Source organism: Triturus cristatus, chromosome 8 (genome assembly GCF_964204655.1).
Source record: "Triturus cristatus chromosome 8, aTriCri1.1, whole genome shotgun sequence".
NCBI classification, from domain to species: Eukaryota; Metazoa; Chordata; class Amphibia; order Caudata; family Salamandridae; genus Triturus; species Triturus cristatus.
The window spans coordinates 910570710-910593200 of NC_140591.1; the positions used below are offsets into that span (position 1 = coordinate 910570710).

At 45.3% G+C, this 22491-nt stretch overlaps 1 protein-coding gene and 1 long non-coding RNA gene across 2 annotated transcripts in view; both read right to left on the reverse strand.

The window, feature by feature from the left end:
- The window catches only part of IL1RAPL1 (interleukin 1 receptor accessory protein like 1), a 2372066-nt gene that overhangs the window by 250811 nt on the left and 2098764 nt on the right, over nt 1–22491 (reverse strand). The window lies entirely within an intron of this gene.
- The window catches only part of LOC146805256 (uncharacterized), a 42874-nt gene continuing 30439 nt past the window's right edge, over nt 10057–22491 (reverse strand). The window contains exons 2-3 of the long non-coding RNA XR_014967822.1: nt 11653–11731; nt 10057–10751 (exon numbers count right to left, since the gene is read on the reverse strand). This is a non-coding gene — a long non-coding RNA (uncharacterized LOC146805256). The remainder of the gene's footprint in view (nt 10752–11652; nt 11732–22491) is intronic.

Genomic DNA, 22491 nt, shown 5'->3' on the forward strand with positions numbered 1-22491 from the left:
AAATGTGAAGTAATGAGGCTACCACCTCGGCATCCAAAACTCATCGCTGTCAGTAGGCTACAGCCTCGGCAGGCATCCAAAACTCATCACTGTCAGAAGGCTACAGCCTCGGCAGGCATCCAAAGCCCATCAATGGCAGAAGGTATGTGTGAGAAGTTGGCCTCGCATATGCTGGTCACTAGTTATAGTGGCCACCTTGCACCAGTCCAATTCGACTCTTATGGTAGATAGGTTTAAGACAACCTTTTAAAGAAAGCTATCCTAGTGGTAGCTGTGGAGAGCAGCCTTCAGGCTAAGTCTCAGAGGAATGTAAAGCAGCTTGTTTTACCTTATAATCTCTTGAATTACCAAATGAAAGGACACCACACAGGCATATATATCAAATATATATGTATTTATTACTAGACACACTCTACTAATCTCTTTATGAGATTAGAAACCTGGTACACATTCAAATGTCAACGTTTCACAATAAATTAAGCACAAATATGGCTGGAGCCCTAGGGGCGTACCAGACCATATACTATGAAAGTGGTATAAGGATATCGACTTGCAAAATGACATGGCCTAGGGCCTGGGGAATCGCTGGGGCTTCACTACTGCAGGCCCACGGGAGACGCGTGCAGTGTGTGAACACAGCCACGGGTTCCCTATTGATTATAATGGAGCAAGTCGCGGTTTGATTATTAAAGTTTTAGGGCACTTCGAGGAAGTCTACAAGCAAGCCACTTACAAGGTAAGTACTTCGAGGGCCAACACACACTAGGGCACCGGAGTGCACGAGTTTCCTCACCCAGGGAAGCCGGCTGCATAGGTGTCTTTTGGTGTCGGGTCGCGTCGCTGTTTTCTATGGAGACCAAAGAAGACTTGCTGCTTGCGTCGACTGAAGAAGTGGATTCATGATGCTGAAGACCTGAAAATTGAAGGGACAGTGTTCAAGGTCACTTGCCAGTGACCGGTGGCCAGCAAGATGAATGACCACAGATGTCGCGTCCATTCAGGTCGTCGACGGTGTTTTGACTCTTCGCTCACGTGGTCCAGGAAGGATGGACGATGACCAGCAGCTGGATTTAGAGTGTCCGGCGAAGTCTGCAGCTGATGGCGGTGTCGGCAACCGGATTGGAGCCAACAAGCCTTGGCAACCGCAAGTCTCGTGTAGACTGAAGAAAGTCGATGGTGCAGACCAGCAAGGTCTGAGGGACTCACCCAGCGAGGGTAAGTGAGGGCAGGCCTGGAGCAACCAGGGGAGCCCTTTTAGTCGATAAGAAAGTCTTCGGGGGACCCACAAGCCAACGGGCAAGTGATCAAGACGCCTCTTCAGGAACTGCTTCACAGGAGCCCACGGTCACTCGGGACAGGGTAGGCCACTGATTTTCACTGCAAGACCTGCTGGAGGCTTGGGCCACAAATGGTCCAAAGCACAAGTTCGTAGAACGTTGTTAAGGGATTGCACTCGACAATAGTGCACGGTCCCCGGGTATTGCTGTTCCTCATCACTCGTGGGGTCCACTCGTCACAGCTTTGCTGGGGACTCTCAAAGGCCGTTTAGAAGTCAGGAAATCCACTTCCGGGGCAGCAGGGACTTCGAACTCCGGCGGGAGCAGGAAAATTTGCAACCATTGGTTAAGGTTTTTGGTGCCTGCCAAGCAGGGGAGTCACTCCTTGACTCCAAGGGAGATTCTTCTGTCTTCCAAAGGTAGTGGAACGTCGAAGGGCCAGGATTCTTCTTTGTAGAGCGTCGTCCAGGGCTATCCGAATTGCAATGGCAATGCTTGCTATCTTATAGTGAAGATAGGGGAGGGACTAGCTCTATGACCACTCCTCTAGGAGGGTCAGGGTAGGGGGTGGTTACACCCACTTCCCTTTGTCCAGTTTCGCGCCAGAGCAGGGGCAGGTAGCCCCTGAACCGGTTTGAGCTGGCATATGCACAGAGGAGCCTACTGCTCCTCCAGTGCAGGACTTCAAAGCACTCTAGGAGTGCACCCACCCAGCTCCAATACACTAAATCCTGTCTGGAAGGTGATGACACCTCCCTGTGACAGGATGCCTTTTGTCAGGCTCCCTCCACTGCGAGTTTCAGTCAGCAGCAGGAGGGCAGCCCAGTGTCTGTGCTGGTGGCATCCATTTTGTGATGCCAGGGCTCTTGCAGATTTCTGTCGTTTAGTACAGTGGGTACAAGGCATCCCCTCTAGAAGGGTGGGATCATACTCCCACACCAGTTACTGGTGTGGGGGTATGATTCCAAGTTGTTTGACACCAAACACAACATTTTTTGATGCAGTCATTCCAAAGTTAGCATTAACCGCAAGGTTATAATGCACTTAAGAGTATATGGTTTAACAGCATCCACAAACAGCCATAGGGAATAGACTCTAGTAGCTGCAGAGGGGTCCTGCTCATGCAGAAGCACCCCCTCACATAGTAAACCAAGCACCCTGCCCTCAGGCTTGATAGGGCCTGCCATAGGGGTGGCTGATAGGTTTATATGTGTGTGTATGGTGAGATATAGGAACCTATACCTCTGTGAGGAGTGCTAATACTACCTCATACAGGCTGCAGTAGCAGGCCTGTGGTGTCAGATTGAGTCTGCTTCCCAGGGGTGGCATAATACATGCTTCAGCCCCTGGTAGGCCTGTGAAGTACCAATGCCCTAGGTACCTAAGGTAACATATTCTAGGGGCTCATAAGGTACCACAGTATCCAATCACTAGTGCATCTAATATGCACACCAAGTCGATTAGAGAGAACAGAGAGACTGGGGCCCTGATTAGCAGGGACACAGCCAGACTATAGCCAGAAACCAGTGTATACATCAGAAAAAAAGTGGGGGCAACATAAGTGCAGATCCTACTCGCCTACTGTATGTGACAAACAAAGACAAGACTCTTTGAAGAAACTTGCTGACTCAATTGACCGCTACCCGTGGCCAATCACAGTGCTGACCTTGTGAACCAACTTCAATTGTGACAAAGTGTCACAGATCAACAAGAAAACAGAAAGAGCGAGTAAAACACTCAAAGTGAATGTGGAGTAATGAGGCCACTGCCTCGGTCTCCAAACCACACAGCTGTCAGAAGCCATCTGACAGACGAAGAGAAGACCAAGACCCTACAGCACAATTGACCTCTGCAGTCTACACAATAAAGCAAAACAACGTCAATTAGGAGCCACCCGGCTCGGCGGTGGGATTCTGGAAGACGTTACCATTGGCACCCATTGGTCGTGTCGCCATAGCAAAAATGATTATGGTACCGAGAATGCTCTATTACTTCGCGAACCTTCCTGTAATCCCACCGTGCTCCTTCTTCCGGGAGTTAGACACGCTATTAACAGCCCTGATCTGGGGTGGCGGCCGCCATAGAGTGGCATTGCGCACACTATACCTACCTACGACGGGCGGAGGCCTAGGAGCTCCGTCCTTTGAATCATATTTCCTCGCGGCACAGCTACAATGGTTGTCTCACTGGACGGCGGAGAAACACGTGGGAGAGACAGTCACCGAGAGAGGCAGAATGCCCCTTCCCGCGATCAGACGACTGCTCTTACCAGGTACTAAGCCGGCACGCACGCACCTGCTACAGGTTGTCGTAGCCCGCAGATGCATGATGCGGATACACCGTATGTCCAAGGGCCAACCACTATACTCCCCCTTGCTTCCCCTGGTGGGATTCCCCCAGAAAGGCGGGTACTACACCGCGAGAGCCCTTCGAGTGTGGACTGACCATGACGTCACAGAGATGGAGGCATTATTCCCCGAGGGACAACTGAAGACATATGCTCAGTTGGTTGAATGGTATGACCTCCCTCATGGACAGTTCCTATGTCACAGACAAATTTTAGAAAGTGGTTGCCAATTCTGGAATATGCGGTGTTACACACGTTGCGCATGGGGGCCGGTGGACACCTAATCACGTGGCATTACAAAGCGATTCGGGAATTGACGGACGTCTCCTTGGACGGGCTCCGGGGTGCATGGGAGTACGATGCGGGCTGAGCGTTCCATGACACAGAGTGGCGACGAGCTCTGGAATTTCCAAAAAAGGTATCCAGGAACGCGCGATTCAAAAACATACAGTTCAACATCCTGTACCGAGCGTATCTTACACCGGACAAGCTCCACCAGTTCTACCCCGATACGCAAATCAAATGTTAGAGGCAGACTTCAAACATATGTTTTGAACCTGCCCATCCATACAAAGATATTGGGATAGAGTGCACCAAGCACTCCGATCGACGACTAATCTCCCGAATGCCTCTACGTGGGAGGCGTGCGCTCTGGGGATATTCCAGAAAAAGAAAACCGCAAAAGTACAACGGAAGTTCACATCTTTGGCCATTCTCTTAGCGAAAAGGAACATAGCTATGCACTGGAGGGCTCCAGCGGGGCCCTCGGAGTCAGCCTGGACGGGAGCACTATTCAAATGGGGTGCGGCGGAGGAAGAGACATTACGAGAGGAAGAGGTGAGGGGCACCCGCAAACATCCAATATCCATGGAATGGGCACAACTCCTAATACACTTCAAACAGGAGTGCGCAGAAAGAGACGCACAGGACACGACACAGCCCACCTCCCGCACTCCTCCTGCTCCCCCCGCCACTCAGGACGCACGCATAACGCTAGCGATACAATAGACAAGTAGGGAGCTCAATCAGGAGAGGCGGGTGTAAGCCCCAGCCCTCATCGCGCGCCCGCATATAGGCCCGCTTCCTCCCTAGCTTGCCCCAGAACACGCCCAACACACCTACACTCACTCCACGCACAGCCCACCGTGGCAGCTTATCCTTGCCCGCCCTACACCTTCTCCCCCTCTCACGATCCTCCCATTAATATCCCTTCACCACTTTTTTAGTTTCTCCATCCTCTCTACGGTCTTTTCCTCTCCTCCCCACAGTTCGTAGTTGATCCCATCGGCAGTTCAAACACCGATGCACTAGTTAAACGAAATAGATGATTGCATTGGTTATGACGGAGGAGCTACACAGACAGCAAAGGGGAGACTGAGTTGACCCTAGATAACACGTGACACATCGGTACAGTCATAACGATGCACATGACGGTCTACTGGAATGCATCAGAAGGAGACATATGGTTGTAGCAATATCAGGAGGCTCCAGAGACTAAGTAACTAATGCAATCACCCTTTGTACACTGGAATGATAATTCATAATGATGCACAAAAATGGTTCGTCTGTAATGCAGTTGATATACATTGTGAAAAGTTGTATGAAAAACCCTAATAAAAAGATTTAAACAAAAAAAAAAATAGGAGCCACCTGGCACCAGGAGGGGTGATTGACAAGAAGAAATGCCAATTGACATGGGCCATTCCAGGATGAAGAAAATGGGCAGTAATCCCAAGGGAAGAGGACTGGGAGTGGGGCTTGGCAGGGCTGTCTACGTCTAAGAGGCAGGGGGCCTAGGTCTATATGGCACCAAAACAGAAGCCTGCTCATCCTAGTGAGGCTGGACCGCCATTCGCGCAGAGCGGGACGATTAGAAAAGCCCCAGTAAGGGAAAGGCCATGCGAATGGGAGGAAGCGGTTGAGAACCACTCTGGTGGGAGCCATGCACAGAAGATGGACTTCTGGGGATGAGAAGCCATGCCAGGCAAGTGGGGCAGCAGGAGGAGTGCGGGAGTTGGCCACCACTACCAAAAATGCTGCAAAAGAAGGGCCCACCCAAATGATCCTGAGATAGACCAAGAGAGGTGCCAGCGCGGGGTAGTGAAGTTGGCCCCTCGGGCCATTAGCAGGGAACTGCGGACACGGCAATGAGCAAGGGCCTGTGAGAGGAGCTGGAACAGCGTATCAATTGAACCGCAACATGCAGCCAGACCGGCATTTGCCGTCAGGAGAAGATAAAAGATGTCGGCAGAGGTGCAGAAGATGGAGGTGGAAGCCAAGAAAATGGCAGCAGGGCTCAAAAAGATGGCGGCGGGGCTGGGATGATGAAGGCGGGCCGAGTGACTCCTGCAGCGGCAAGGCAGGGTGGATAGCAAACAGCGGTAGCTCCCAGTATGATATGGGATAGAAGGGGGTGGCGGCTACTCCATGAAGGTGGCCAGATAGCGAGCACTCGTGAGAGCACGGTGCAGGCACGGAATAATCTGAATCGGTTTGGCTGGCTCTCAGAAGAGAGCAGGGTTGGTCGGGCCCGCACCACGCAGAGAGGAGCAGGGGGAAGGGTGAAAGGCTCCGTTTAAGCTGCAGCGGCAGCTTAGAGGCAAGGTATAGCCCATTTGCACACATGCCAACATTTTAGAAGAGAAAAGTGGGATATTTCTAAAAATAAATCGTATTTTCCACATTGATTTCTATTGGGGCCTAAACCGGGTTACTGGTATGTATGCGCGTTTGCAAGTCTGCTGCTGCAGGATCGGACATTAGAAATGCAAATACACTTTTTTTTCTTACCTGTCAGAAGCATGGAGAAAGCGCTATGGCAGGCAGAGAGAGGGTAGGTTATTGGCAGTTTATTCAAGTCACACAATACCAGTCCCTGTCAGCTGAAGCCCGCAGAGGAACTGGGTTTTTGCATGGAGTAATCGGGAGGCGGGAGACTAGCCTTGAAATAGGTAGTCTCCCACCTGATTCGGGAGGGTTGGCATGTATGCATTTGGCGTCAGGCCTCCCTACTGCAAGGGTTACCGCATGGTCCCAGGTTCAGATCCCGGTGGGGCTGCCCACCCTGGCACGTTATGGAGTTAAAAAAAAAAGGAAGAGTATTATTGAGTGGGGTACCAATTAACAGCGGTATGATTTACAATTTAGTTTTTATTTGATATGGAACTCCTACGGAGGTCCACAAAAATACACCAACACAATAAAAAAACATACTTTAAATACTTTTTTTTTTCTTTTTCAAACACTACAGTAAATCAAAAACGGAGGAAAGAGAGAAAAACATACCTTGTAAAGGATGCAAAATTCTACATTATCCAACCAGCAAACATTACAGCACACAGACCAAACTACCCAAGAATTTCCTAATAAATGGCCAGAAATGTTTAAAAAAAAATTAAATATCTCATGGCAAACCATTTCATTTGGTGGAGACAGAACAAAAGATCAAGCCTCCTGAGCAGAGTGAATATTAAATTTGATGAATGAAGGTCTTAAAAACATGCGCTTTGCCCTTTAAAGTTCCGGAAACACAAATAGCAAGTGATTAAGATCCTGAATTTGTAAAAAACGCAATTCACAGATTCTCTCCCCTTTAGGAATTTTGTCACAGATGCCAGTCACGTCACTCAGGAGCAACAGGTTGGTTCTCAAAAGTAGTTCCAGCCTTCTAATCCCAATTGTGAGATTCCATGAAAGATAGGGCTGAGGTCTACTCCCCACGGCACTCACACAGTTCACCTCATTGCGGGCTTTAGATTGACTTAAGGCTGTGTCTCTTACCATACTAATCGTGCTTACGGACTTCTTTAGGAATGACTTCAGTACAGGCTTTGGCATGGGTGAACCAAAATTTAAACTAAGCCCAAATGAGTCATTTGCGTAAGCAAATGATCCAAAGAAAGCTGATTTATCTTTTAGTTTAACAAAGATTTCCATTCTCAAAGCGCCGCTAAGGGTGCCCTCATCCCCCCAAAAGAGGGAGTTCCCCTACCTCAAGACCGCTGCCAGGGATGAAGTATATGAAGAGACTAGATGGAATTCCAAGCGTAGAACAGGTGGGGCAGCCAAAGAGTTTAAATTACATATTTGGCGGAAAAAACGTCATTCAGCCTTATCAAAAGCTAGCCAATAATTCCTATCCAATACTTCTGGAGCGTATGTTAATGAAGGGGGAATTTTAACCTTAAATACTGACAGAACATGATTAAAATGGCGTCTCCCACAGGTTTTGTAAAATCTATTTAAAGCTCCAGCCTGGGTGGCAGCCTTACCAACACACCGTTTGATAGGCTCTGAGTCTCGCCCATTTTTTGAGAAAACCTATCCCAGATACAGATACGAGTCATCCGATTCAAATGCTTCATGCCCCAACAACCACTTATACCCTTTCTTTATTCTGAGACCTTTCTTGTGGAAGACTAAAGTTTTGCTTTTAGCAATATTGATTTTCAGAAAATCGACCTCCGCATATTTGGTCAGGGCATCCAGACGACGTTGCAAGCCAATAGGAGTTAAATCGAAAATTACAACATCAGCTGCATATAGTAGGAAACCAATGGACATTGTACCAAATCTCACGGATTTTAATTTGAGGGGAGGTCATATATATAGAGGGAAAACAAAAGAGGGGCCAACAGGCAACCCTGCTTAAGCCCGTTATAGGTATTAATCCTACAGGATAACCCCTGCGAGCCTCCCATCATCACTTCACACCAAGTGTCTGTATGTAATTCTATTATAAGGCCCAGGAGGTGGTGTGGCATACCAAGATGGGAGAGCTTTCTCCACAGCGTCTGACGAACCACTTTATCAAATGCCGTGGAGAAATCAATGAATGCTGTATAGACCTACATGCTTCGTGAGAAGACATATTTCTCTACGGTCTGGACAGCCGCAATGTTGTCCAGCGTTCCATGGTTCTTTCTGAAACCTGCCTGTTCTGGCGGTAACATTTTCTGGTCATGTGCCCATTGCTGCAGATGATGAAGTATACTTTTTGAAAATACTTTGCCCGAAGCGTCCAGCAGCGCTATCTGTCTGAAGCTAGTAGGTAAACTTTTTGAGCCTTTTAAACAACGGAACTATGACACTCCCCTTCCAAGAGGAGGGAATACTAATCGTTTGAAAACAGAAATTAAACAGTGGCGCCAAAAAGGCTCCCCATGCAGCTGGTTCCTTTTTGATTAACATAATCAGGATACCATTCGGTCCTTGTGCGCCGGAGGTTCTGGTTTTCTTTATATGACCTACTACTTTATCCCTTGACGGGGGACCATATTCAATAAAGGAAGACTCCTCTGTTACAGGCATCTGAAAAAGCACAGAACTGTTAAGTTTATATAATAGTGAAATATAGTCCACCCACTCTCTTTCTGGGATTGGAATGGGGATTGCCCTCTGTCTAGAATCACAATATTCTGCAATCAAGTGCCAATACTTTTTTTAATCTTTGGCTCTCGCGGCTTCCCTCAACCCAATCCACTTAGCATCCATCTAATTTCTCTTTTCTCTTAGTTTATAACGGCTTCTCACTCACTTAAGGCAATCAATTTCCTGTTGTATACCCATGGAAAATTATAAATGTTGTTTTCGGACTAAATGGTTAATTTCTTGATTTAGTGCCTTCAGCGAAGGGGTGCCCTGGTTTATCCTACGGGGACCAGTAGAATCATAGCTTACATTTTTAATCTCCCTCATTTGGGCCTCAAAGAACTGTATAATTTTAGCAAAAACATGGCCCTGCTGTTCTATGAATGTTTTCTTCACTATCGCACCTACCTCTGTGGTATGAAGTACCGCTATGCCTGCAGGTGAACGTGCACCTTTCAAATAAACATGTTACAGTAGAATGCGCCAAGAAAAAAGGTTTGTAGAGCCAGTGCAAAAATCATGACATCAAGAAAAGGGGGGGCTATTCTCAAGTTCCACTCTTTCGGAACACACCTCACCCGTTGTGTAGGGCATGATGGCACTGATCCAGTGCAAAACCGGGAAAAGGGGCACATTTACAAATATCCTCCCTGCATCGCAGACCCGACGTCACACTAGCTCATTCACACACGCAGTCATTGGTGGGGCCCATAACACCAACACTCATACGTCTCTCTCACGAGTCTGCACACAGGAGGGATGATAACACGCGCTGGACATGTGGGGGAACACCTTATAACCTATAGGGAGAGAAAAGTTATCTTACAAAATATACATTAACATTCGTCACCTATAGATCCCTAATCCTAAACATCAAGGCACTCCACCCACTTGGTCGACGGTCCAATTAGTTGGATTGGTTGATGGTGATTTAGAACCAGCTAAAACACATTTAAGACTCAGAATCCTTTATTCTCTTTAACGAAACACCACAAACTCATAATTTCTGTTGATCAATATTTGTTTATCTAAAATTTCATTGTAATTAATATTAGCATTTGTCTCAAAGTTTAGAATTTCTAGATCAAATAATTTAAATCACAGAACATCATATTTACCTATTCTGGCTATCTGGGGTTTCTCTAATTCATTGGCTCTGCATAACCAAATTTTGTCATCAATTTTCCGAATAAAGCAGGCCAAGGCTCAAAGTCCGAAAGTCCTTTGCTTAGCACGTTAAAGAAGCAAAGATCATCAAAGGACTAGAAGTCATGCCAGCATCCGTCATCACCTGTGGGGTCAAAGAGGATGTGCAGTCAAACTAACCGCCGAATGTCATCTGAACGATCTAACCCCTCCCTATTCTACTATTCTTTTTATAATAAATTTCGGGATAACATGAAACATTTTTGGGCGGAGAAAGATTTCGATTGGTTGGTGGCAAACGTCCGATTTTTGGTCAGTTCAGGTGCACATGGATTTTGCTGATACGTATTCCGGTGATGATATAATATTGATATTGCAAAGTTTCGACTTCTAGTTGTATGAATCCATTGTTCATTTATATACCAGTTTCTAGTTTTCGGGGTCTTGGCAGTCCACCAATATCCCATACTTGACAGGAACAGAGTGTATAGAGGTTGTTAGGAAGTTCACGGAGCCATCCGAGTGTGCGCAGTAGACTTCGGCCTTCACAAGACGGTGGCCACTTCTGAACTCGGTTTCTAACGCCATATTGCGATAGGCCCAAATATCAACTTAAGCGAAACAAACACAAAGAGTAATTAATACAAAGAAATGATGCTTCTAATGTTATACCCTTACTAATCCCTTTATGTATTAGTATTTTCCTAGCATATAGCGACATTTAAAGCATTATATTCACCTTTACGGTCCTCGACGAATATGCAAACGTCACAAAAGCAACATAAATCATGCAATATCTAATTTTGCTCTATCTGCTCCATCAGCACCTTGGTGTTCCTGGCACTCTGTGCATGGCAGCAGTTTATGCCCTTGTAGGATTCAAATGTGAAACCGGAAAGGTAAAGTGATAGTGTCTCAAAAAACACCATCTCCCAATGCTGATAGCGTACAAAGATCATGCTCAAGGGAAGACTTTTTAAATAACATTTGGAAATCACCTTCCTGACAGACCCATCACTCACTGTGAGTGCAGACTTATAGAGGTTCTTGGGGTACAAGGCAAGTGGCCAGCAGTGGAGTAGCAGCTTTACATCAGCCTGCTGCAACTGATGGCGTTCTCACGAAGGCAATTTTGACTTTAAAATCGTTAGTCTCACGTCTGAATCAGGTCTTTTGGAAGGTATGATTCACGGGTAAATTCAGAACCTTTATGGATACAAAATTCTTTATTGAGGTGGACACCTACATGATGCTGAAGCCAGACAGGAAACACATACACCGATTCTCAAGTTAGAAGCTTGAGCATTGGCAGGACAAGTACTGCTGCAGCAAGAGTGTCAATCACAAGAAGATGGCAGGCGCTGACAACTGAAGTCACAGTGTGTCAAAGTGACATAATGGAGCATTAGACTTAATTTTGCTAGAAGACGCGCGCATCCATTGGCAGTGAGAGGGAAACAGCCTTTACCACGAAGCATTTTCTACGCGTTACGTTTACAACGGTACACTTACCTCGTAAACGTCTTCACAACGCGTAATGCTTCAACAACGTCTTTAGTACGCAAGCAACGTCATCACGAAAAACGTCTTCCTGGTCGGAAAAAAAAGCGTCAGTCCTTCGATAGTGTCGGCGAAGACCTAAGAAAAAGGAAAAGGAAAGAAGAAAGGGGGCTTGGGGGGGGCTTGGGGGGGGTCTCCCCCCCCCAAAAAGAAAAAGCGGGGTAAAGGCAAGATCGAGGTAAGGGCAATGCGAAGAAAAAACATTTAGTTGTAACGCATGCGTGGTAAAGGCATGCGTTGCAACGGAATGTGTAGTAACGACATATATTCGCAGTGAGAAACCCTGTGCACAGCGTTGTATTTAATTTGCCAGAAATAAAACTATTTAGTAATTGCCAGCATCTCTTCCTTTTAATGACAAGTTTCAGGCCCAATGCCTCAGTGAGTTAGGCACTTGTTTCGTACAGAAACAGACACGAAAAAGGGCCAAGAAAAGGTTTGTGAAAGTATTTTCCCTGTCACTTTTGTTGAGTTCTATTAATTTTAAAGTGAAATAAGTTTGAACGGAACAGGGTAACGCTACAGTTGGTAACTTCATTTTTGCTCGATGACCCGCATCCATTGCCTGTGTGAAATCCTGTGCACAGCGTTGTATTTAATATGCCAGAAAGGAAATTATTTATGAATGGCCAGCCTCTCTTTATTTTAATTACAAGTTTCAGGCCCGATGTCTCAAAGATTTTGTCACTTGCTTCATACAGAATCAGACACGAGATGGCCTAGAAGATGTTTGTGAAAGTATTTTTCCTGTCACCTTTGTTGAGTTCTTTTGATTTTAAAGTGAAAGAAGTTTGAAAGGAACAGGGTAACGCTATAGTTGGGAATACCGTCACGGCAGCAGCCTCGGATGAATAAAAGCGTTACAAGAACCCCAGAGAGGGTCACGCAGATCATCCAGCAGTGGGGTCTCTCGCAGCTAACCAGTCCAGCGATGATTTATTGCATCCGAGCGTTCCACTGGTCGGTTGTATTTACCTGCTCCTAGCTTGGGAGATTTAGTCCAGCTCGGTCGGCCGAGCATGTGGAACAGGAACAAATAAGAGAGCTTACCCCTGCCAGGGTCAATAGTTTATTTACTTACGGCTGAGGTAGCCCCCCACCAGACAATTAAGACCAGTAGAAAAAGTGTCTCAAACATGTCCTTTGGATGCCTCATGGCAAGGGCACTGCGAGCACGTGATTGGTCAGTGTCCTGGGGATGACGTACGGCAGGGGCACTGGGCCCAGGCGACAATGGTCAGCAGGGTCAGGCTCAGGCGGTCACAGCAATTTCAGCCTGGGCGAACCTGATGGCCACCCAGGCATATCAGGATAGCAAGAGAAGCCTAGAAGACGCAAACCCTAGATACCTGCTAAGGGGCCATCGTGCAGAGCTTGAAGAAGTAGTGCTGGTAAATTAGGAGCGGGGACAATGACTGTGAAATATTATCCAATTATTATTGTTTATGGATACAATGGCAAGTAAGAGGTTTATGAGAAAGAATGCGTTACAATGTTTTATGGAAGATGTAATAAACTGTGGCTGATCTGTACTATAAGTGGTTACAGTGAATTCTATAAGGAGGAGGGGATCAGGTCGCCGGGAGGGACAAGGACCACTTGCACCTCTGGGAGGATTTTACTGCCGTAATTTGAAGGTGGCAATGTGTGATAAGAATGTCTGTACATTTGTTGTGTGGCATTTTGTTTTGATGCAATATGGTGTTTTTTGTTCAGCCGTGTTTTGTTCTATATTATTGCAATGTGATTTTGTTGTAATGTCCTGGTTGTTTATACTTTGTTTTAACCCCATTGCTGCTAGGCCTCCCCGTGTTAGCCTTTTTTGGGCTATTTGGGGTAGTTTGTGCTTAGACCCCTGTAACGTTTTGTCAACATAAGGTACTCACGTAAAATTTACATCCTTTTTTTCCAACAGCCTGAGGTTCTAAAGGTACCCATGCTCTGTGGATTCCCATGAAGAGAACCATACGTTAGCCAAAATCCAGCATTTTTTGGGGGGAATGGGGAAAAAGTGCTTCAGAAGAAAGCGTCTATTTTTTTAATCTGCAAATGGTATTAACAAAGGGTTTGCCATCCTGAAATCACCATCTTCTCAGATTTCAGGGACAGGTAGATTTTTGTCATAAAGCCAACATTTTCTACACAGTTTTAGCATTTTACTGGGACACAGCTTTTTTTCTATTTTCTGTGTTTTCAACCTCCTTCCAGTTAGTGGTAGAAGTGGGTATGAAATCTATAATGGATCCCAGAAAGCTATACATTTCTGTAAAGTAGAGAACATTTATAGACACTAACAGCTGAAAATAAAAAATACTGAAATTGAATTGAAAAAAATAGTCATTTGTGCCAACATTTTTACCTGTAACTTCTACTAAGTATGACAGATTTTTAAAGGCAATGTACTGTTACATCTGCTGGACCATTATGGTTGTGGGGAAATGTAAGAATTGTAGGTTCATCAAGACACCCAGGAACCCAGAGCCAATAACTGAGCTGCGTCTTCAATGGTTTATCACTGTGCCCCGGTTATGCAGCAATTCATTTAGTAAAATATAAAGAGTGAAAAATAGGTACCAAGAAAAATTATATATTTCCAAAATTGAAACAAAATGTAAGAGTTTAAAAGCAGTAGATATTTGCACATCTCCATAATTGTGGGGACCCATACAAGCATGTGAATTGGAGGTAATTTTTCAAAATTACTTCTTTTTTACAAATTGAATTACATTCGGAAGGCAGCAATGCAAAGAAAGTCAATTGGTAATAACACTTGTTCTACTATACAGGGTTCCCCTAAGCTTCCTGATAAAAATGCTACTTCACATGTGTGAGTAGGCCTAGTGCCTGCAACAGGAAATGTCCTAACACGCAACATTGACAAATCACATTTTTCCACTCATTTATGGTTCGCACAGTGTAATTTTTCAAATTACAGCATCGGGCCGTTTGTGGATGCAAAAATAATCGATGCTTCTGGCCCCATGTCTTTTTTCTTGTTGACACTCGGAATAGGAACATGTTTAAAAATCCCGGGGGACGAGTGAGGGATGTAGCAGAAGAAGAAACATCATGGCTCACTTAGGAGGCACCATTGAAAAAGAAAAGATAAAGGTCCTTCCTGACATGGGAAAAAACAGTAACTCTGTGGCGATAGTTGGTGTCACAGGGTTGCAGGAGTATTTGAGTTGTATAGGAGGTGCTCATGCTGAGGAAATCTTAAGCATCCTTTTCTTTTTAATAAGATTTTCCAAATCTCTCTGCCAGCACAGAGATTTCCCAAACAATTTGGGGACGGGGATGGAGGGAGCTATACATTTAGGTATGGCAATTGGTGTCGACTATCCCTATCCATTTCAGCAAGGTCTTTCATGGCTTTGGTGCAACACAGAAGAGATCACTGCAAGAAAAGTGTCAATACTCCTGGTAAGGGGCTCTTCGGTTCAGCAGCTGGTTCTAACTCTGCAGCTTTTAATTTTTAGGAAAAAACCTGGTTTTGAAATTATCTTTTAATTCTTGTGGAATTTAAATTCTTACAGTATTTTTTTCTTGACTGAGAGCAGCATAACCACATTATTCAATAATTGTCATGCCCATTTTGACACGAGTTTCTCTATTGCTAGTGCTGTGAATCACAGCTATAAATGAATGCATCAGTATTACGTTCCCTACATTTAGATCCACTTATAGATACATTTCTTAAATATTGATATTCTTTGCCATTGTTTCTTATTTTTCTAAGTTCCTATTTGGTTCCTAATTCAGTTCTAATGTTCAATCAATCAATCAGTCAGTACATTTATGGAGCGCACTACTCACCCGCGAGGGTATCAAGGCGCTGAGGGTGGAGGGGTGCTGCTACTGCTCGAACAGCCAGGTCTTGAGGTGTCTCCTGAAGGTGAGAAGGTCTTGGGTCAGTCGGAGGTGGGTGGGGAGGGAGTTCCAGGTCTTGACGGCGAGGTAGGAGAAGGATCTGCCGCCTGTTGTTGTTCTTCTGGTGTGTGGTACGGTGGCGAGGGCGAGGCTGGCTGAGTGGAGTTGGCGAGTCGGGGCGTAGAACGAGAGGCGTTTGTTGAGGTATTCGGGTCCGGCGTTGTGGGGCGCTTTGTGTGCATGGGTGAGGAGCTTGAACGTGATCCTCTTGTTGACGGGGAGCCAGTGCAGGTCTCTCAGGTGGGCGGTGATGTGGCTGTGGCGGGGGATGTCCAGGATGAGGCGTGCGGAGGCATTCTGTATGCGTTGCAGCCTCTTCTGTAGCTTGGCCGTTGTCCCTGCATAGTGCGTTGCCATAGTCGAGCCGGCTTGTGACGAGGGCTTGGGTGACAGTCCTTCTTGTTTCCGTGGGGATCCATTTTAAGATCTTTCGTAGCATGCGGAGGGTGTTGAAGCAGAAGGAGGAGATGGCGTTGACTTACTTGGTCATAGTGAGCGATGAGTCCAGGACGAACCCTAGGTTGCGTGCGTGGTCGGTGGGTGTCGGTGCTGTGCCCAGGGCGGCGGGCCACCAGGAGTCATTCCAGGCGGAGCGGGATGGTCCAAGGATGAGGACCTCCGTCTTGTCTGTGTTCAGTTTCAGGCGGCTGATCTTCATCCATTCGGCGACGGCCCTCATTCCTTCTTGGAAGTTGGATTTGGCGGTGACTGGGTCTCTGGTCAGGGAGAGGATTAGCTGGGTGTCGCCGGCATAGGAGATGATGTTGAGGTCATGTGCGCGGACGATGTCGGCGAGGGGGCTCATGTAGATGTTGAAGAGCGTCGGGTTGAGTGATGAGCCTTGGGGTACGCCGCAGATGATCTTGGTGGCCTTTGAGTGGAACGGGGGTAGGCGGACTCTCTGGGTTCTGTCGGTGAGAAAGGAGGGGATCCAGTCCAGGGCCTTTCCCTGGTTCCCTGTGTTGTGGAGACGTATTTTTAGGGTGCGGTGGCAGACCGTGTCAAAGGCAGCTGAGAGGTCTAGGAGGATGAGGGCTGCGGTTTCTCCGTTGTCGAGCAGGGTTCTGATGTCGTCGGTGGCGACAATGAGGGCGGTCTCGGTGCTGTGGTTGCTGCGGAAGCCAGACTGGGACGGGTCAAGGGAGCCGTTGGTTTCGAGGAAGTTGGTCAGTTGCTTGTTGACTGCTTTCTCGGTGACCTTCGCCGGGAAGGGGAGCAGGGAGATGGGACAGAAATTCTTGAGGTCCTTAGGGTCTGCTGTCGGCTTCTTAAGGAGGGCGTTGATTTCAGCGTGTTTCCAACTCTCAGGGAAGGTGGCAGATTCGAAGGAGCTGTTGATGATGTCTCGGAGCTGGGGTGCGATGATGGTGTCTGCTTTGTTGAAGATGTGGTGAGGGCAGTGGTCGGATGGAGAGCCGGAGTGGATGGTGTTCATGATCTGGGTGACGTCTTCGGTGTTGTCGGGGGTCCAGCGACTGAGGAGGCCGGTGGGGGACGTTGGTTCTGCGGCTGGTGGAGGCGTCTGGTTTGCGAAGCTGTCGTATATGTCGGCGATCTTGTGGTGGAAGAAGGCCGCAAGGGAGTCGCAGAGGTCCTGTGAGGGGGGGATGTCGTTGGAGTTGGAGCTTGGGTTGGAGAGTTCCTTCACGATGCTGAAGAGCTCCTTGCTGTTGTGTGCCTTGTTGTCTATGCGGTCTCTGAAGGCCGTTCTCCTCACTTCTTCTCCCCACTCATCCACTCACCAACCCCAACCTTTGTTTTGTTTCCTTTCCTCTCCCTCGTCCGTCCACCAACTTCACCTTTTCTCTGCCTCTTGACACATTTTTGTTACTTCGAGGGCTATCATAACTGAACTTTACTTTGTTATATGTTTGTGCTTCTTAAATTATTTTCCTTACTTCAGTTGAAGAATGTCTTTTAATGTTCCATGTTCCGTCTGTTGATTTGGCAAGCTTGAATGCGCTATATAAGAATGTATGGAAAAAAGGGTTGACCGTCCCAATATTAAGCAAGAAAGACCAGGTTTCAAATTACCTTCATATGTGTTATGTTAGGAGCGCAAGATTTAGATCCCATGCCATCTACCGGTTCAAAGTTACAATCATGCCCAAATATTTTAAATGGTCTTTGCCAACCTGCAGCTTTGTGAACAGTAGGTGTTGCAGCATATTGCTGCACACCTGCACATATGTTGATTTGTTCCATTTCACTTTCAAACCAGATGCAACCCTCAACATCTGTACGAGTCTCTCCAGTGTATCCTCCGGTTTCTGGATGAAGAGCAACGTGTTGTCTGCATATAAGGACCCCCTGTCTTCCACCTCACTCAGCCAATGGAATCCCTCAATCTGCCCGTCTCCTAATCCATTCAGCCAGGGGAAAAGTGAGCAGAGCAAAGAGGGGTAAAGTGCATCCATGGGTGGTTCCTTGCTCAATAAGAAATGGAGATGGCAGTACCTCTTTTACTCTTGGGGTGCCTGGGATGCATCTTACAGGACTGCGATGTAAGCAAGAAATTGGGGGCCAATATATATCCTTCTGAGCACCTGATTTAACAAGGGCCAATGAACTGTATCAAATGCTTTTGCCTAGTCTACAAGGACCAGCACAACCAGATGTTACAAATCAGTCACCCCGGTTAAGGCTACCAGTAAACAGTGTGAGCTGTGACTTTTTCTTCTGGTTGTCATTAAACCATTCTGGTCCTCATGCACCACTGAGAGCGCCACCCATGGCTAGTCAAGAGGTGAGAATCATTGCCAAACATTTGGTTACTGCATTAAGTAAAGATACAGGCCTGTTGGAATCACACACATCTGGCACCTTTTTGGGCTACAAGATGGTGGGTATGCAGGTCCTCTTTGAAAGAGGCTTGCTACCCAGCCTTCTCGAAAAGGGCCAGTAGATATGGCACAAGTAATAAGGAGTATTTGATGTACAATTATGTTAGAAAGCCACTGGAGTCATGGGTCTGAGGGAGAGCATATTTATTATGGCCTGCTGTAGTTTCTCCAGCTGGATCAGGAGGTCAGCTTATCCCGGTCTGCAGAGGAGATAGCCCATATGACTAAATCATTTGTGATGGGATTTTGAGTCAGTGGAGGACAGTGTCTTTGGTACAGCTCCCTGTAGTAATCTGCAAATTGCTCTGCAATTGCCAGTGAGTCTGTGACCCTCTGTCCGTCTGAATTTCATATCACAGGAATAGTTCTATATTCATTATTTCTGTTTGCTAAACAGTAAGTAAGTTTGCCCGTTTTGTTACCTAGTTTATAGATCTTATATGGCCATTTCCCATTCCAGCTTGGCTATGCTGATCAGTTTTTGCTTTTGAGACAAGCGGAGGGGCACAAGCTGTCTGGGTGCTGTCTAAGAGGGTGTTGTTTAAGCACCAAGATTTGCTCTTCAGGGACAAGTATGTCCTGTTTTTTCTGCCATTTTTCTTTCCCTGGATATGAGAGAATACCCTGCCCTGACCACTGCCTTAAAAGCCGTCCACAGGGTCGCCGAGGAAGAAATAGAGGACATGTTGAGACTAAACTAACTTTCTATGGCATCGTGCAAAAGATCCCAAATTGTATAGTCTTTTAGATACCTTTTTTGAGATGTCATATGACTTTGGGACCCTGTTCTGGATGATACGTCAGTATCTCCACCGGAGTGCGGTCGGACAGCCCCCTGGCATGCAAAGCAGTGATGGGAGATCAAACATGTGTTAATTGCTTCTCACAGGTGCCACTTTCAACCAGACATCTCCTAGTCCTAGGAAAGACGCACATTTAAAAAAAGGGTGGTTACCCTGCCAGTGGAGAGGGGCTGTCTACATCAAGTGCAGAGTTCCTAAGTGTACTAAAGTCACCACCCACCACAGTCATCTGCAATGGGGTATTTAAGAAAGAGTTGAAATCTGCCTTAAACGCGCTGCTAATAAAAATAGCAGGGATATAAACATTGCAGATCCACCAGGATGTCCCCACCAGAGTCCCCATTATAGTTGCAAATCTACCTTTGTCACCACCTGAACCGTGGTGACCACTAACAGGAAGGCATTGTACAAACAGATAGCCACTCCCCAGGAACTCTTAGAGAACCTGTATGTTAAATTCTGCTGAATGTGGGTCTCCCTAGGAAACTATATCTCGTGTCCAGGACATGGATCTCCTGAAGCAGAAAGAGGTCCACGGCTTGCTTCTTGAAATATACTATGACACCACATTTATTTTGGAGAACGTTTATATTCCGTGTCATAGCTGTGTACTGGCTTTGAGTACTACTTTTGTTTAGCATGAGCATTATGTACCATCACCATCATCCTGCCTCTGGTAACACTACCTGACATAATAAAACTATGTCTAACATTTAGCCACCCCAACTGCCCTCACCTAATACTTCTTATCTAGAAGCATCTGTCGCCCTGACATTAACCTTGATGTGATGAAGCATGATTTCTGCAAAATGATCTTGCTTGATCAAACCTACTCATGTTCATGTTATTTACGAAAACCAATGACTAATGGTGTGAAAAACTAATAACCTGGGTGACCTTTTTACGAGTTTACATGGAATTATTTTGCAAAAACGGAGTACAACACGTTTAGTAATAAACATAACATTAAGACATACAGAAAAAAATGAAAAATATAGAGTATTCTTTTTATGTGGACTAAAAGCATTATGGGAGAAGAGACTAAAAATGAAATGTTACATTGTAAAAGCTTTTATGTAGAATTACGAAAATAATACCTAGTATGCTTAAGCAAAATGTTTCATGAGGAATATACTTTATCTTTTCCTTTACAACGCAAGAGAGACATAATAATTATTAATGAGCTTAATTGGATTATGCTTGTGAGTTTAGTCAGAATAATGAATCCTCACTTTTAACAAATTCATTATGTATTTTCATTATATTTCGTCATAATGAAGTGGGTTTTATTCCCTAGGAAATTTTGGTTAGCAGTTTATGATTTCCTATGAAGGCCTCAAAACTTAGTTGAAAATGATTATTTTCCTCTCTTAAAATGCAGGCCGCAAAAGAAATGTATTTTGTCCTTAATTAGTTCTGAAATGCTGTTTAGTTTGTTTAGCTGTGCACAAAGTAATCTCTAGGAATTTCCTTTCTGTGCTAAATATTTACTCCTCTATGAATGACTCGTGGACAAATGTTGCAAGCTAATGTGAAATGTGCACAAGGACGTGGATAAAGTTGCAACCTTTCGTGTTAACAATGGACTGCTTCTGAAAGTCTTAGACGAACTATATGGGTTGATGATCATCTTATTTTGAAAGCCAATAAGATCGTGAAGAATTTGTGAATTGTAACTTTAGGGGAGTTGGACATTTAATATTTAGGGTATAATTACTAGTGTATGAATGAAATATAGTGCGAGTAGCGCCCTGCTGCTATTTTCTCTGCACCACTCCGACTGGCTACTGTCTTGCAAACCTGAGTGAGGCTATCCTGCTTACTTTACAGTTTATCAGTTGGTGATGTTGCCTTAAGCTATACCTTTTTTGCCGAAAGGTTAGCTCTTCTTCATTTAGCTCTTCTTCACTATTGCACGTTGTGCATTAGTTCGCTAGGTTCATATGAAAATCAAATTGCATATTGATATTTGCAATTAACTGTTTTCTTTTTTCTCTTTCTCTCTCCACTCATGCCTTTGATAATGTGATGAATTCATTATAAGCTGTATTTTTCTTGCTTGTGGTCTTATCTGTAACATTTGTTCTAATGAAGATTCTTAAATTTTTCCTATTGTACTTATGTATTGACCAATCATATTCTGAAATATTTAGATAAATGTGACTTGATAACTTCAGAGTTTGTCATTTATTGGGGAGTTACTGACTTATCGTAAATTGTGACTATGACTGTTAGTTAGGTATTTCCTTCATTACAGGTCCTCTCGAAGGGAATATTATCCGTCTTTTCATTATTGAGTCTCCATTAGCTCTACTTAAAGGTCCGTCGGAGGGCCTGATAATTGTAAGTGATTGTTGTGTTCTTTTGGGCCCAATCACATGGTTATAAAGATGAAATATGAATGAATTAGTGAAATTGAATATGGTATACAAAATTTACACTGGTTCCGCTGCATCAGTTTCTGGTAGTTAGACTAATCATACTGGGTAGTGAAGAAGACGGAATTTGTACGGACAGACGTTTATTGACTACGTACCTTTATGTTATATGTTGTGGTCCGTTGTTAACCTTAATGGAAGAAGTAACGGGTTTGTCGTAGGCCAAAGATCCCGGAATAAGCCCAAGGGAAGTCTTAGTGTGGCATACACTAAGGGAAGTGTTGACTGCTGTTGATGCAGTACTGAGCAATGGTCGTATTGTCGGTATTGCATAGGGATCTTGAAGTAAGAATAGTGAAGATTTACTTGGGTACCTTCGGAAAGCGCATCTGGAGAAGTCCTGGACGTTTTCACTTGAGTGAGGGTAAAATTGCGCTGGTTGAGATTTTGCTGGGAGTGAAAGGAAATCTCAGAATATATGTTTCTATGGATTTTTTTTTTTTAGTGGAGCAGACAATCTGGTTTTTATGTAGTCTAATTTGTTAAAAGACTTTGAAAATTCTGATGCTATTTTGTAAAGGGAGGGTCAGTCGCAGGGGTTATACTGACGTCACAAAAAAGGCGTGCTGGTATATTGGTCGGTTGGTGTGAAATCATCCCAAAAGTGCTGCGCTGGTATGGGTAGGTTGGTGAGAACCGAGTTGGGATTGGACAGTGTGGTTGACTCTGTTTGGTAGTAGAGAATCATAATACGGAAGAATAATTACTTATATAGTTTAGTGTTAGTGTAGACTAATCATGAAGTTACTAAAAATGCTGAAAACTCTATTTAGTAAA